General features: G+C 31.4%; 1 long non-coding RNA gene across 2 annotated transcripts; it reads right to left on the minus strand.

Moving 5' to 3' along the window:
- Positions 1–229: 229 nt before the first annotated feature.
- Positions 230–4,915, minus strand: LOC144844664 (uncharacterized). 2 transcript variants are annotated; one of them, XR_013612452.1, is made up of 8 exons: positions 4,562–4,915; positions 3,673–3,744; positions 3,382–3,462; positions 3,006–3,069; positions 1,688–1,764; positions 1,311–1,454; positions 1,047–1,138; positions 230–686 (listed from the first exon to the last, which is right to left on the minus strand). It is a non-coding gene; the product is annotated as an uncharacterized LOC144844664 (long non-coding RNA). The 2 variants fall into 2 exon arrangements; XR_013612453.1 differs by having other exon boundaries at positions 1,377–1,454; positions 4,562–4,913.
- Positions 4,916–9,671: the final 4,756 nt, after the last annotated feature.

Raw genomic sequence — 9,671 nt, forward strand, 5'->3', positions numbered from 1 at the left:
TGCTGTTTTTAATTTTTCCCTACAGTAATTAACTAAACTGACTGCATTTCTGTGTTTAACTTTGGTCTACAAGAAGATTTAATTTGTTCTACATTAAATACAAGCTATTCTAAAAGGTCTTTTCTGTATGTTGGTGTGTGAGTGTGTTTATGTATGGTTAGTAGATAAATGAAACATTGTTAGTAAATTAAAGCAAAACATTTATAATGAGATTACTGATTACCTTAATTATTAATAAGCCATTAACTTGTATGTGAAGTGGAGGATGTTTGAAACCACAGCAGTAACTGAAAAAATGAAAAAGCCCATTTTAATAAACATTAGAAGTTGTCTAAAAAAAAGTTTTAATTTTGGATTTGAAATATAATACTTTACTAACAATTCTCAGATGTGTTATATTACACTTTTCTCACTTCATTTTTAATTGTAAATGTATTTGCTTTGTATTGGCTTTAGAATTAATTTCACCTGTTAAATTACATTTCTAGTCATTGACTTGGGTGCTTTGTTGTATTTAATTGGGCTTAAAATTGTTTAATGGTCATTTTGTTTTAACATGAATTAATGTGTATGAAAATATAGACTATTAGTTATATTCAACCATCTCCTCTTTTTTCTTCCTAAATGTATTATTCATCTTGTTTCCACTTCCACTTCTAGATTATCCTCTTTCTTATCCATTATCACTGTTTAAAAAAAAAACCATTATATTCATAGTCATTAGTATACTAATAAAACTAATAACATTTGTAGTGCATTATTCATTTTTATGACCTAAACAGACTGTATTTCTGTGTACCATATATTGTGATTTTTAACAATGTACCCAAACAAGAACAGCTGTTGGAGAAGGGAAAGCTAAATTGAATTTGGGCATTTCAAATTAACTACTTTTTTACTGTCTTTTGTAATTGTGTTGTCAACTAATCACATTAGACATTTTGTTTGATAAATGTAATGTAAATTTAATTTCTAATTGTACTGCTACAATTATTACTATTATCTGATGGTTTAAAACATAAAGCAATATTGAGATGACCAATTACCTTTAAAAGACATCAAATTGTGAAGTAAGACTTGTTGAAAGCATGAGAAGTGGTGACTGATTAACAATACTTGGTACTAATCATAGCAGAGGCTGAAAATATAATTAATAAAAAAAATATGTGAATAAACATTTTTACTTGTAGTACTAGCAGTTTTTGTTTTTTTTATTAGCATTTTTCCACCTAAATTACCTCTTTATTTTACATTTACTCTATTTCAATGCTATATGTTATTAGTTTGACTGGCCTCATTACATGTCCTACCATTGATTTCATGTTTATTTAATTGATTGTTTTAATGTAAGGTATGATTTTAGTCATATATTCAACCATATATTTTCTGCTCCTTCATCTTGTAATTTTCCTCTCTTCTAGATCTTTTTTCCATTTGTACCATCATGTTTTTCACTGAAAAAAAAACTGAATACAGTCAACACCAACAGCATTCAATAGTTACTATTTTAAGAAATCTCTTTTGTTACCACTAGGCCTACTACCATTATTTGGATTGAATTATTATTATTTATTACTTTATTTATAATTTTAAGGAGTAATTGTTATTTTTATGACCTAAAAATAATTGTATTTTCATATGTTGTTAGTAACATTAAAACGTTGATTAAGCGTGGGACTTAAAATACCTGAAGTTAAGTTGATTATTGAGTCATCAGAAATTGAATAGGCTAGTTGATTGAATACTCCAAACCGGACACTAAAACTAAAAATTAATTTACATTATAAGTCATATATAGTATTTTTAATTCGTGAAAATAGTATTACAAAATTATGTTTAAAATATTTACGATGGATGCTTGATTACTGATTTAATGCGAAGCTTGTTCTAACTTAACTAAACTGCTTTGTTTAATTGTGTCCTACAACAAACTCCTAATTGTGTCCTATAATAACTGTACCCCTACACATGTTTAACTACTTGGATGTCCTGTATTGTTGGGTTGTTTTATAGATGATTTCTCAACCAATTATACTTTCAGATTGTCTAAAATATTTACTCCTAATTGTTTTCTATAATAACTGTACCCCTACACATGTCTAACTACTTGAATGTCCTGTATTGTTGAGTGATTTAATAGATGATTTCTCAACCAATTACACTTTCAGATTGTCTAAAATATGTACTCTTAATTGTGTTCTATAATAACTGTACCACTACACATGTCTAACTACTTGAATATCCTGTATTATTGGTTTGTTTAATAGATGATTTCTCAACCAATTATACTTTCAGATTTTCTAAATATGTACTCTTAATTGTGTTCTATAATAAATGTACCGCTACACATGTCTAACTAGTTTAATGTTGTGTCAATAAATGATTTCTAAACCAATTTTGTCCTACAAACTGCAATATTTATGTGTTTATTTTTTCCTACAGTAAAAAACTAAACTGAACTGTATTGCTGTGTCTGCATTTGTCATACAACAATTAACCAAACTGTTCATTTTTGTCCAACAACCAACTAAAACTAAACTTCATTCCTCTGTTATTTTTTTTCCCTATACAGTAAATAACTAAACTCAACTGGACTGCATTCTCCTGTGTAAATTTGTTCTACAACCAACTACTGAACTACATTGCTCTGTTTAATTTTTATATACAGTAAATATAAACTAAACTGAACTGTATTCCTCCGTTTAATTTTAAGCAACTAACTAAGCTTTATTGGTGTTGAATTTTGTCCTACAACTAATAAGCCTAGATCAAACTTTTGTTGTGTTTAATTTTGTCCTACAACAACTAATTGAACTGCATTGCTGTGTTTAACTTTGGTATACAACTACATTGTTATGTTTAATTTTGTCCTACATTAAATACAAGCTATTCTAAAAGGTGTTTTGTGTATGTTGGTGTGTGAGTGTGTTTATGTATGGTTAGTAGATAAATGAAACATTGTTAGTAAATTAAAGCAAAACATTTATAATGAGTTTACTGATTACCTTAATTATTAATAAGCCATTAACTTGTATGTGAAGTGGAGGATGTTTGAAACCACAGCAGTAACTGAAAAATTGAAAAAGCACATTTTAATAAACATTAGAAGTTGTCTAAAATAAAAGTTTTAATTTTGTATTTTATTTATATTACATTTCTAACAATTCTGACTGTTACATTACACTTTTCTCACTTCATTTTAATTGTAAATGTATTTGCTTTGTATTGGCTTTAGAATTAATTTAAGACACCTGTTAAATTACATTTCATGTCATTGACTTGGGTGCTTTGTTGTATTTAATTGGGCTTAAAATAGTTCAATAGTCATTTTGTTTTAACATGAACTAATGTGTATGAAAATTGCCATACAGACAAGTATACCATATTTTTCCTGCTCCTTCATCTTGTTATTTTCCTCTCTTCTAGATACATTTTTCTCCATTTGTACCATAATGTGTTTCACTGAAAAAAAAAACTGAATACAGTCAACACAACAGTATTTAATAGTTACTATTTTAAAACATCTCTTTTGCTACCATTATTTGGATTGAATTAATGTTTATTTATACTTTTAAGGAGTAATTGTTATTTTTATGACCTAAAAGTAATTGTATTTTTATATGTTGTTAGTCACATTAAACATAAGTTGAATAAGCTTGAGACTTAAAATACCTGAAGTTAAATTGATTATTGAGTCATCAGAAATTGAGTAGTTGATTGAATACTCCAAACCGGACACTAAAACTAAAAATTAATTTGCTTTGTAAGTCATAATAGTATGTTTAATTCGTGAATAATAGTATTACAAAATTATGTTAAAAATACTTAGGATGGATGCTTGATTTAATGCGGGGCTTGTTCTAAGCTAGCTGTTAATGATGTAGAAGGTAAACCTACTACAGTACACCTTCTGTAAATGTCTAGGCTAGGCCTAGGCTATGCTAGAAGTCAGATAGGCCCTAACATACATAATGTAGGTAGGGCCTAGATACCTGTCAAAGCCTTACTAGAGGTTCTAGCCTAGGCCTAGTCTAGTTTTAGGATGTAGGCTACATCTAGGCCTAGGCAGGCTTCTAGCACTGAGTACTACCTAGGCCTAGCCTAAGATAGGCTATGCCTCCTAGCTAGACTAGGCTAGTAGAGGAGTAGGCCTCCTACAGTAGGCCCCAAGCCAGGCTAAAAAGTTGTAAATAATAGGCCGTGCTTATTTCTAGACAAAGGCCTAGTCAGTGCCTATCCTATGCCTAGATTCCAGAAAAGTTAGGTCTAGGCCTACTCTGTTTATGCACTTACAAACCTGTAAACAGACACTAGGGCCTAGGCCTAATGTAGAACGAGGCCTAAGCGGTAAGCCTAATTAGGCCGCCTGGGCAGAGCGTGTGAGACCCCCGGGCCGTACACAAGGTTTGGCACTTTGTGTGCATCATAGACCTAAGGCCTAGGCCCCTATTTACCTCTCATAGATTACCGCCAGAGAGTCAGATAACAACATTAAATATATAACATTGAACTATAACTATTTAAAAAATCTATATTACAACAAAAATAAATAACAACTTACGGTATACCTGGTTTATTCTATAGTTTACTGTAGGCTGTTGATGCTGTTAGGCCTAGGATGCTGGGTTCCAGTGAAAATGCTTAGGATTTTAAAATTTCGTGACATTTAATCGCCAATTTAACAGTTTTAAAACTATATAAATCAATAAAATCAACGTCTAGTGGATGCAGAATGTTTTAATAATTACACATATTAAAGGAATTTTTGTTTCTAGTATGTTAAACAAAATAAATCGTAATTTAATACAAGACCTGCCACAAGTCCTTAAATTTGAAACGTTTTACAATTTTAGAATGAAAACAAAATTCCGAAAAATTGTAATATTTACTTTTAAAATTATCATTTGCTAACTAAATGATGACTAATAATGAAAATAAAGCTTTTCATTATGTAAATTGCTATATAATGATAGTTAAGGTATTTTAATAAGTCATTTTACATTTTTAATAAACTTTGAGTGAACGAGACAATTATATTTGAGTTCTAGCGACCACAAAATCTAAAAAAAATCGGTTTTTATTAAAAATATAAACACGCTTAAATTCAAAAAATCAAAATAGCAGATCGATAGTATGTTAAACATAGACTAACATACCTAAAAATAGTTTGTGTTCGTAAAGTAACCACGTTGTAAAAGCATTTTAAAAATTAAGAAAATACGTAGCAAACGGCCAAAATGAGCAATATTTTTTAAATATCTCCGAATTTTTTTAGTTTTATAAATCCAAATTTGGCACACATAATCCAACAATATATATGAACACATTGTACAAAAATTATATTTATTGAGTAAATACGTTAAACGCAATGACTATTTGAGTTTTGGTACGTAGCAAAATGACATCCCAATTTTTCGCGAAAAAATTCAATATAGAATTATTTTTTTAAAGTAACTTAAAATTAAGATAAATCGATGAAATTTCGTATACACGTTCTTTATATGATCTTCTATCGTATACAAAAAAGAAATTTCAAATCGGATAAGTAAAAAAAAAATTAGAAGTTCAAGACGGTTAAGGTTGGTTGTTGTCAAATCAGGCCTATCAAAACTACTACCCGATAAGTAGGCATGATTCAGAAACCAATATTTCAAAAAGTGCGTGATAAGAAAATATAAGCTGATGATAGGGTAAACTCTATTAAAATGTCTTTATAAATGTGGTTATCCGATCAAATTTCGATCATTTTTAGAAAAGTTATCGTAATTTGAAAATTTAAATTCTCAAGACGTTTTTGGCCGTTTGCTCCTATCGATGAGCAATGTAATTGAATAGGAAAACATATACGTCACAGGTCAAATGCAAAGTAGCAAAGGCCATTTGAGAAATAGCACATATATATCCATCGTAGCAAAAGCCGTTGAGTTCTATCTATATATATATATATATATATGTATACAAGGTGGTGTATTTCATACTGTATGAATACCAAAAATTAGTAATTTGTGTATTTATTATTTGTCCATTCCATTATTCAATATGGTGATAATTAACTTTATAAGTATCGTAATGTATTTAAACATTTGCGTAATAGGCCTATAAAGTCAATAAAATATTGTATTATAGGCCTAACTATAGGCTACTATTTGTACTTTTAAGTTTAAAAAACTGTTAAAAACTTGAAGCTAAACCAAGAAGTGTTTCCTTTTTTAAAATGTATCAACTCGCTTTAATTCTAATTTATAGTCTTTTCATGAATTTAAAAGAAGAAAAAATGATAATGACACATGATAGGCAGGATTAAATTCCGTAATTCAATACCAGGGGCAAATAGATTTAAATAAATAACGAAACAAACTTATTTCAGTAACAGCGATGAGATGGATTGGAATTTTATGAGGACTTCTTTTAAATTAATAACAATCAACAGGTGACACTGGCTTTTTATCATTTAAATTTTATCAAATGTTTGTTTAACCACCCTGGCCTTTGCGCACCCTGCCATCTTCAAAGCTAATCCAATATTAAAATGACAAATCTATCGTGCAAATTTACAAAAAGCAACCCACCGCATTCTGTGTAACCTGCACAATGAAACCAGTTGGATATACCCGACTACAGCTTTTACCTACGACCCATCTTATTGACTCGTTAGTTTTGACATCATATTAAATTAAACAAAATACGATCCACATAAAATATGTCTTAGTGGAGCGGCTTGATGGTTGGGAACTCCCCGAGCATCTTAGCTAAATGTAATGGTGGTCTGTTCACGTTCTTCCACAGTGTATTGCACGTTCCGGGAGTCACTGAATATTTTGTTTCATTTAATTATTATAATAGCCATTTCAATATGTTTTTATTTGGTTTCATTTTACCTTCTATTTTTCATAACGCAGCAAAAGGTTGCACAGGGGCTTTGTCAACAAGTCATTATAAGCGGTAAGGCAGAGCGCCCCCTAAGAAGTTTTGCACAGTATGGTAGCTTTTCGGAACCCATCCTCCAGCACATGACAAATGTCCCCAGGCCTACACAAACAGAACGTGACAAAGTTGTATGTGTTATGCATTGATCTCAGTTATAAGGAAATTATTTTATTGAAATTCATGTCAGGGTTACGAAAGTAAATCATGAATTAGACTTTTATTTATTAACACTAATTCAATTATGCCTACAAATGTAAACCAATTGATTGGCCGTTAGCACATTGCAATTTTTGTCCCAAATTAAACTAACGTTGTTCTTTACGCTCCCGCCAAAATTTAAAATATGGTTTTTGTAAAATACGCCATGGTATTAAGCACGGAAAACTAATATTTCCATCTGTTTGACTGGAACATATCAAACAGTTCATCTAAAAATGAGTTTAATAAATAAAATTAATTTATAATTAAATTTATTTTTTTTAAAACTGCCTCGTTTAGGCTTCGTTTGCTTCTTTGATTATATTGACATGTTTACTGTTTACAAATGAATCTTTGTTTTATCGTCTGCTGGGTGCTAGATCACGTGGAAAGATGTGACGGTATGACCTCACGCTGGATAGCGCATTACTAACATCTGACACCTGACCCTAATGCCAACAGTTCAGAATCGGGATATCCGACTGTTTGCGCCCCGAAGCAATCTTCTTCCACTTACTTCTATCATTTGTTTCCAATTTCCAAGATTAAAACATGCCAATGTATTTTCGTTGCAAATTTACAAAATAAACATTGTAAAAAATCTACTCAAAGGTAGGCCGATTCAATTTGCTTTCAAAATTGAATCATATTGACGAAATTCTAGCCCTCTGGCTTCTGGGCATATCCGATCAGATGAGGTGGAACACGACTGAAAGACCTAGATTTTGACCGATACGGACAAACACAAAACAACCCGACGAATCAGTATTCAGCTAAAAAATGACGGGAGACATAACCATATTACTGTATAGGAAATCCTATAGTGTTACTTGCGAATCAGTACTATTTCAACAATATATCATATCGTATAAAAGCCATGTGCAACTAAATCGTCACGGTTTATGAATATATTAAAATTTAATGTTATTTTATTGAATACATCACGTACATATATAATAATTATCTAATTCAAAATAAAACAAAGAGGAAACATGCTCAATGCCTCTCATTTTGATAATGAGTAGCTTGTTTGTCAGAAAAACAAACATGTCTTAATTGATCAACTGGGAAGAGCTCACAACTTTATGACAGATTTGATGACGAATCAACCAAAATGCGGAATAATCAATTTAAAGTGTTTTACCTAATTCTACAAGTCAATGTTTGCCATAGTTTGATCTAGAATGACAATAAAAGCAGGGTGGTCATTCGTCAACAGATACCGCAACTTACAAAAAGTGAACTCAAGCTATCATCTAAATTCCTAGCCGTGTTTTTACGCAGTGCTAGATGCCGGCTGCCCGGCGAGAAGGCAAAGTGTACCGCTGAGGTGCATGGGTGGGTATTAGCATCCGGAATTAAGTTGATACTTCTTCCTAAGTGGCCACTGTGCACATTCAGTTGAAGACGATTAGCATGCAGGGAACAGTCGGAAACTAATAACATTCTAGAGGGCGGACTTTATAGACTGCAAAGGCAATATAATATGCTGTCATTTTATATTACGAAAAATCGATAAATTCAAAACAACAATTTAAACATAGACCAACATCAAATGGTGGCAACTTTAAATCAATGCAACTAACACGTTTTACCAATCAAAATGAGTTTTTAACTTTCTCTAGGCCTAATAATCTATCACGTACGCTCACACACATACCGAACTGTACATGCAAAAGCATTCTTTTATTCGACCAGACCTAGTCACTCGCACATCGCTCACACAAAACAACGAGTCTCAGTAACAGACTCTGAATAGGCCATTATTCTACATTAATTCATAACTACATTGTAATTACAAGGCTGAGAGGTTGTCTAAAACTCAACCCATTAAGTAGGCCTAACCAGTGGTTTTGATTTACTCCGTTACATACCTTTATAGTCTTGAGAGTCCATGTCCCAATCTGGAAGTGGTGGTATGAGTTCAAAATAGTTCAACCTCATTTGCATTTTACACATGGGCACATGGACACCTTCAAGTACCTATTCGTTTTAACAGACTATAGAGATATTATAGTGAACCGACTATACATACTTTGCCTTTTCAATACATTTTATTTACTATGTTTGTATTTTTTTATTTCGGCAAACCAATATATACACTGTCACTACACTATTCAATTTAACAATGTATGCTGTATGTCTGTACACAGCGTAATGCATTACGATAGGGAGACAAAGTTTCAAACCCGTGTGTAGAATAATGCCCTTTTCAAACTAGAGACCAGTAGCAAAAGTGATAAACATGCTTATACTAGCCTATGTTATGTCGGACGATGGGTGCCTATTTTGTGCCTATTTTATGCCTATTTTGTGGAAAACTGTGTTCTTGTGTGGAATAAATAAACCCTCTTGTAAAAATCTGGTTGATATTAATTTTAAAGTTAGGGCAACACTATCTTTATGCATTACAATCAGATGAATATTCACGACGTAAATTTAATTTATACCATATTTATTCAGGCAATCAAAAGCACATATTATTCAGTTGGTTTTTTTAATTATTTCGCTAGAGGAGTAGGCCCTACCTGTAAATCCATCGAGAG

This window comes from Antedon bifida, chromosome 6, assembly GCF_963402885.1.
Source record: "Antedon bifida chromosome 6, ecAntBifi1.1, whole genome shotgun sequence".
In the NCBI taxonomy this organism is placed as follows: domain Eukaryota; kingdom Metazoa; phylum Echinodermata; class Crinoidea; order Comatulida; family Antedonidae; genus Antedon; species Antedon bifida.